This window comes from Triticum aestivum, chromosome 4A (assembly GCF_018294505.1).
Source record: "Triticum aestivum cultivar Chinese Spring chromosome 4A, IWGSC CS RefSeq v2.1, whole genome shotgun sequence".
Lineage (NCBI taxonomy): Eukaryota > Viridiplantae > Streptophyta > Magnoliopsida > Poales > Poaceae > Triticum > Triticum aestivum.
The window spans coordinates 661550363-661557835 of NC_057803.1; positions in this window are offsets into that span (position 1 = coordinate 661550363).

Sequence of the window (7473 nt, forward strand, 5' to 3'; positions counted from 1 at the left end):
CAAAGTCAATGCCATCGTTAAGATGAAAATGGAAGTCAATTATTCGCAATCATACACAAGAGAAGAAAAAGGGGGATACCTCGAGCTTGGATAGCCTGGGCTCTGGCTTGGGCTTGGGCGGCGGGGGCGGCGCGTAGTCCAGCGGCGGCGGGGACGGGGACGTCTGGAACTTGGTCGGCTGGTGGTGTGCCTCGTAGGGCGTGGGGGCGGGCCTGAGCTTGGGCACGGGCGGCGAGTCCGGCGCGAGGGCGGCGGGGGGCGCCGACACGGCCTTCTCGGGCGCCGACGTTGAGGAGGCTGTGGGCGGCGATCCGGAGGAAGGGGCCGCCTTCTTGACCTTCCGAGAAGAAGAAGGCACGGGCGGTGAGAGGAGGAGGAGGAGAAGCTAGGGGGATGGGGGAAGGGAGGGAGGGGACGTACGTGCTGGGGCGGCGGCGCGGGGGAGCTGCAGTGGTGGGGGGCGCGGGGGTGGCGGCGCGGGGGAGCTGCGGTGGTGGGGGCACGGGGGTGCGGGGGCGGCGGGGGTGGAGTCTGGCGGGGGTCGGGGCGGCGGCGGCGGGGCAACGCGCGGGTGGATCTGGCGAGGGAGAGGGACGAAGGGGATCTGGCGAGAGGGAGAGGGAGGAATTAGCTAGGGGGAAGCTTACTAATGGCGCACCCCACAGCGGTGCGCCATTAGTATGTTTTCTTTTAGATAGCAATGGCGCACCCGCGGTCGGTGCGCCATTAGTAATCTTTTTTTATATAGCAATGGCGCACCAGCCAGAGGTGCGCCATTAGTAATCTTTTTTTATATATAGCAATGGCGCACCAGCCAGGGGTGCGCCATAAGTAATATATTTTTTTGTTGCATCTAATATTTTTTTAGAGAATGAATATGAATATGAAACAGTAATAATTTTTAATAAAAATTGTAATAATTTTTTAAAAAATATCATCAAATTTGTTATTTGAAAATATTTATGAATATGAAAAAATATCATCAAATTTATTATTTGAAAATATCATCAAATTTTTTATTTCAAAATATAATCAAATTTGTTTTTTTTTGCAATTTTAGTTGCATTCATTTGTGACGGTGGAGCGGGTCGGGGAGTGTGCGGGGGGTTATCAGCGGCGGTGGAGCGGGGGTGGGTGTGGTGGGTCGTCGGCGGCGGTGGAGCGGGGTAGGGTGCGGGGAGTCGGCGGCGGCGGCCGGTGGTGCGGCGGAGAGGGTGCGGGGGTGCTCGGCGACGAGGGGGACCGGATCTGACGAGGTGGGATAGCGATCGAGATGGAGGGGGGTCGAGATCGAGTGTCCATGAAATTTAAAAACATTCATGAGTTCAAAAAGTTCCCATGAAATACAATCGAGAAATGAAGGCTACAATTTAAATACAATCGATCTTAGCTAGCTATCTGTTCACAATCTTCTTGCCCTTATTTTTCGTAAATGGAGTTCTTCTCTTGAACGGACGTCCTTTAGGTAGGGTGGTCCTGCTTCTTCTTGTGGTGTATGCTGATACTTCATCGTTGTCGTCATGTTCCATCTTCGGGTACCCATACTTGTCGAAGTCTTGCTCATTGGCGACTCCATCCATTCCGATGATCTTCCTTTTGCCTCTCCTCACGACAACACGACTGGGCTTTGGCGGGTTGGTAATGAAGAAGCATTGGTCCACTTGGGAAGCCAGTACCCATGGCTCATTTTTCGCGGTGACGTTTGCGCCCGCGGTCTTGGATTTGGCTTCGGGTATAACCATGGTGGTGAAATACCGGTCTTCTTTTATGACGTTCTTGGCCCATCTGACACGGAACATCGGGACCTTCTCTCCAGCGTAGCTCAGCTCCCAGATCTCCTCGATCCTTCCGTAGTATCTGTCCTTGTCGTTACCGGTGTAGGATTCCATCGTTACCCCGAAAATCTGATAACCATCGCTCTTCATGTCCTTTCCCTCGATGTAGAATATGTAGCCGTTGATATCGTACGCCTCATACGTCATCAGGTTGTGCTCGGCGCCCTGTGACAAGGCGAATATGAGTTGTTCTTCCGCGGAAGAATCCTCATGTAAAGGGTACGACAGAAGCTTCTGCTTGAACCAACGCATGAAACATGAGTTGTGCTCTTTGATTATATCTCCGTTCGTCCTCTGTTGGCCTCGGTCATTGTACGTCTTCTCAATAAAGATTTTGTGCTCTACCACCCAAGGATCGACCACGTCTATGTGTTGTAGCGCGACTAGGTTTGCTCTTTCAAAGTCGGCGAGTCGACCCTCGAAGTCGTCATGCATTTCGCGGCGACCCTCACGGTGACCCCATCCAGCGAGCCTGCCGAGGTGCCTGTTGACGGGCAGACCAACGGGGTTCTCGATGCCTAGATAATTCGTGCAGTAGGAGATGCACTCTTCGGTCAGAAAGCCCCTGGCTATGCTTCCCTCTGGACGTGACATGTTGCGAACGTATCCTTTGATGATACCATTCATCCTTTCGAACGGCATCATGCTGTGCAGGAACGTCGGCCCGAGTTGGATGATATCCTCCACGATATGGACCAGCAGATGCACCATAACGTCAAAGAATGCGGGCGGGAAGTACATCTCAAGATCGCATAGTATCACCACGATCTCTTCCTGTAGCCTTCTGAGTTGCCTCACGCCAACCGACTTCCGAGAGATGACGTCGAAAAAGTTGCATAGGCCAAATAGCGTTTCACGGACGTGCGCGTCCATGATCCCATGGATTGCAACTGGAAGTATCTGCATCATCAGCACGTGACAGTCGTGAGACTTCATCCCGCTGAACTTCTGCTTCGCTGGGTCTAGGTATCTGCTTATCTTCCCCGCGTAACCGTAAGGAAGTTTTACTCCTACGAGGCAGGTGAAAAACTGATCGATCTCCTCCTGACTTAGAGTGAAGCATGTGGGAGGGTAGTCATTTCCGGTCTTCTTGGCCTTTTTGCCTTTGCGATGACTTTCCGTGTCCTGCTTCGCCTCATCATCATCATCATCATTAGCGTGAAGCTCCTCCCTGATGCCCATTGATTTCAAGTCTGCCCTTGCTTTCGGCTCATCTTTGGTCCTCTCTGGCATGTTGAGCAGGGTACCAAGCAGACTCTCGCACACATTCTTCGTGATATGCATGACATCAAGGCTGTGAGGCACACGGTGGATCTTCCAGTACGGCAAGTCCAGAAAACAGACCTCGTTTTCCATACCTTCAGCAGCGGCTCTGGCGCCTTTCACTTCTTTCCTGGCTCTGGCGCCTTTTGCTTCTTTCCCGGCAGTGGGCAATCTTTCCAATTTTTCAACAGCTCGTCTATTTCCTCGCCGCGCCTCGTACGCGGGCGTCTTCGGGGTTCGGTTTCACTATCGAACAGATCCTTGCGTTTCCTCCACGGGTCATCATCGCGAAGCCACCTTCGATGTCCCATGAACATGGTTTTCGAAGACCCGGGATCTCTATCTAGCTGGCGATACGTTGTGTCATCCATGCACCTAACGCATCCAGAAAATCTGTGGACCACCTGCCCCGCGACATATCCGTAACCGAGATAGTCGTGCACCGTCGTGAGCAGTGCGGCTCTCATAGGGAAATATTCTTTCTGTGCGGCGTCTCACGTATTGGCTGGCATTTTCCACAGTGTGTTTAGCTCCTCTTTCAACAGCCCCAGATACAGATTGATGTCGTTCCCTGGTTGTTTCGGCCCTTCAATTAGCATACTCATGTGAATGTACTTCCTCTTCATGCACAACCAGGGGGGAAGGTTGTACATCCACACAAACACAGGCCAGGTGCTATGTGTGCTTCTCTGGCTGCCAAACGGATTGACTCCATCGGTGCTCGTGCCCAGCACGATGTTCCTTGGATCCTTCCCAAATTCTGGGTGTTCGAAGTTCAACGCTTGCCACTGGCTCCCATCCTAGGGTGACTCAGCATCTTGTCTTTTTTATTTATCTCCGGATCATTTGCGTCATCTTCTGGCTTCTTCTCCTCCCTATCCGCGTGCCAACGCAGGAGCTTTGCTACCTTAGGGTCCGCGAAATACCGCTGCAGACGAGGAGTGATCGGAAAGTACCACACCACTTTTCGAGGAGCTTTCTTCCTCTTCTTGTATCGAGTGACGCCGCACACCGGACATATGGTAGACTCCGCGTGCTCGTCCCGGTAAATGATGCAATTGTTCATGCACACATGGTATTTCACGTGCGGTAAATCCAGAGGACACACGATTTTCTTCACCTCCTCAAAACTGGTCGGGTACTTGTTCCCCTTGGGAAGACGTTCGCGCCAGAATGTCATGTTCTCGTCGAAGCATGCGTCGGTCATTTTGTGTTTTACCTTCATCTCCAGAGCCATGAGCCTTACTTTCAGACGGGTATCCTCGGGACTGCATCCTTCATACAATGGAGTAACCGCGTCTATCTCCAGTTGATCCAGCTTGGCTTTCTCTCGGGCGGCAGCTCTTGCATTATCCGTCTGCTTGAGAAGCAGCTCTTGAATATGAGGGTCCTGCACCCGGCCCATCGATGGTCCATCGTCGTCTTCTCCGCCGGCATCTTCATCTTCATGATCATGCCCTTCGTCTTCTCCGGCATCTTCCTCATCATCATGTCCTGCATCTTCTACATGATGACTATGTACAACATCACCGTCGTGATCATGTCCTGGAGATTCTTCGTATTCTCGCCCGCCCGAGCCACCGTGGTTGTCTTGCTGCCCTTCCTCATTTCTTGCCCGGCCCCCATGGACGACTTCATAGTCATCTTCATCACCTTGCCACCGATAGCCATCCATGAAACCACGCAAGAGCAGGTGGTCCCGCACCTGCCCGGAATCCGGGTCCGCAATAAGGCTCTTCAGCTTGCATCTTCGACACGGACATCTTATCTCCGTCTCGTTCTTTTGAAGCATCTCGGCCTTCGCGGAGCTCAAAAACCTATTCACGATGCCTTCGGTCATCGTGCGGACCATGGTCGCCTGCGGGGTACAGCAAAATGATATTTTAGAACCAAGAAAAAATTTGGCATGACTTTCCCTGAAAATAGGACCAAAAAGAATGCATAGTGCCAAAATTCTCGCCGAAATGGAAATGAATCAACATTCTGGCAAAATATTGGCAACTATCGCATTTCAAATACCGGTACCTGCAAACACAAACATATATGCAACACCACAAACATATGCAACACCACGAACATACATAGATCTAGCTAGGCCATAAAAAGTGCATGTGCACGTTGTTGGTGGGAGAATAACATAAAGATAGCTTCCCCCCTTACTTACCTATCAACAAAAGGTAATTTAACCACTTAATTTGGATGAATCTATAGTGCAAATGAGGTGAGGAGGAGGAGGCAGCCGAGACAAGCTTGGAGGAGGAGGAGACAATGAAGTGGGGAAAGTGAGTGGTTAGGTGTGGTTGTCCAAAATATCTTGTTGGACCCAGTTACTAATGGCGCACCACCTGCAAATGCGCCATTAGTACCCCTGGTTACTAATGGCGCACCTGCTGGTGGTGCGCCATTAGTAGTTCTGCAAAAAAAATTATCTATATACTAATGGCGCACCGTGGCATAGTGCGTCATTACTAGTTTAAACTAGTAATGGCGCACTATGCCACGGTGCGCCATTAGTAGTTTTGCAAAAAAAAAGAATAAAAAAACAATAGTAGTGGCGCACTGTGCGGCTGATGCGCCATTACTAGTTAGAAGTAGTAATGGCACACTGTGCACTGGTGCGCCATTAGTATGTTTGGAAAAAAAATTGTTACTACTGGCACACCATTTGTCTGGTGCGCCATTGTCTTTCACACTAATGGCGCACCAACACATGGTGCGCCACTGCTATATAGTAGTGGCGCACCACATGTCTGGTGCGCCATTAGTGGCCATTCCATCTATAGCCCTTTTCCTAGTAGTGCCAGAAAAGAGCTTAGTGGACGGGGTGTGAGTACCGTTTACCTAGCCTCCCCGGCAACGGCGCCAGAAAAGAGCTTGATGTCTACTACACAACCTTCTTCTTGTAGACGTTGTTGGGCCTGCAAGTGCACAGGTTTGTAGGACAGTAGCAAATTTCCCTCAAGTGGATGACCTAAGATTTATCAATCCGTAGGAGGCGTAGGATGAAGATGGTCTCTCTCAAACAACCCTGCAACTAAATAACAAAGAGTCTCTTGTGTCCCCAACACACCCAATACAATGATAAATTGTATAGATGCACTAGTTCGGCGAAGAGATGGTGATACAAGTGCAATATGGATAGTAGATAAAGGTATTTGTAATCTGAAATTGTAAAAACAGCAAGGTAGCAAGCGATAAAAGTGAGCGTAAACGGTATTGCAATGATAGGAAAGAAGGCCTAGGGTTCATACTTTCACTAGTGCAAGTTCTCTCAACAATAATAACATAGATAGATCATATAACAATCCCTCAACATGCAACAAAGAGTCACTCCAAAGACACTAATAGCGGAGAACAAACGAAGAGATTATGGTAGGGTACGAAACAACCTCAAAGTTATTCTTTCGGATCAATCTATTCAAGAGTTCGTACTAGAATAACACCTTAAGACACAAATTAACCAAAACCCAAATGTCTCCTAGATACTCCATTGTCACCTCAAGTATCCGTGGGCATGATTATACGATATGCATCACACAATCTCGGATTCATCTATTCAACCAACACAAAGTACTTCAAAGAGTGCCCCAAAGTTTCTACCGGAGAGTCAAGAACGTGTGCCAACCCCTATACATAGGTTCATGGGCGGAACCCACAAGTTTGTCACCAAAACATACATCAAGTGGCACATGATATCCCATTGTCACCACAGATAAGCACGGCAAGACATACATCAAGCGTTCTCATAAAAGACTCAATCCGACAAGATAACTTCAAAGGGAAAACTCAATTCATCACAAGAGAGTAGAGGGGGAGAAACATCATAAGATCCAACTACAATAGCAAAGCTCGGGATACATCAAGATCGTGCCATAGAGGGAACACGAGAGAGAACATGACAGAGAGAGAGAGAGATCTAACACATAGCTACTAGTATATACCCTCAGCCTCGAGGGTGAACTACTCCCTCATCGTCATGGATAGCATCGGGATGATGAAGATGGCCACCGGTGATGGGATCCCCCTCCGGCAGGTTGTCGGGAAGGGCTCCCGAGAGGTTTCTGGTGGCTACAGAGGCTTGCGGCGGCAGAACTCCCGATCTATCTTGATATTCGATGTTTTTAGGGTACGTAGGCTTATATAGGCGAAAGAAGTCGGTCGGGAGGTGCTCGAGGGGCCCACGAGACAGGGGCGCGCCCAGTAGGGGGGCGCACCCTCCTATCTCCTGGCCTCCTCGAGGGTCTTCTGACATGAACTCCAAGTCTCCTGGGTGATATTCTTCCAAAAAATCACGTTGCCGAAGGTTTCATTCCGTTTGGACTCCGTTTGATATTCCTATTCTTCGAAATATTGAAACAGGCAATAAAACAGCAAT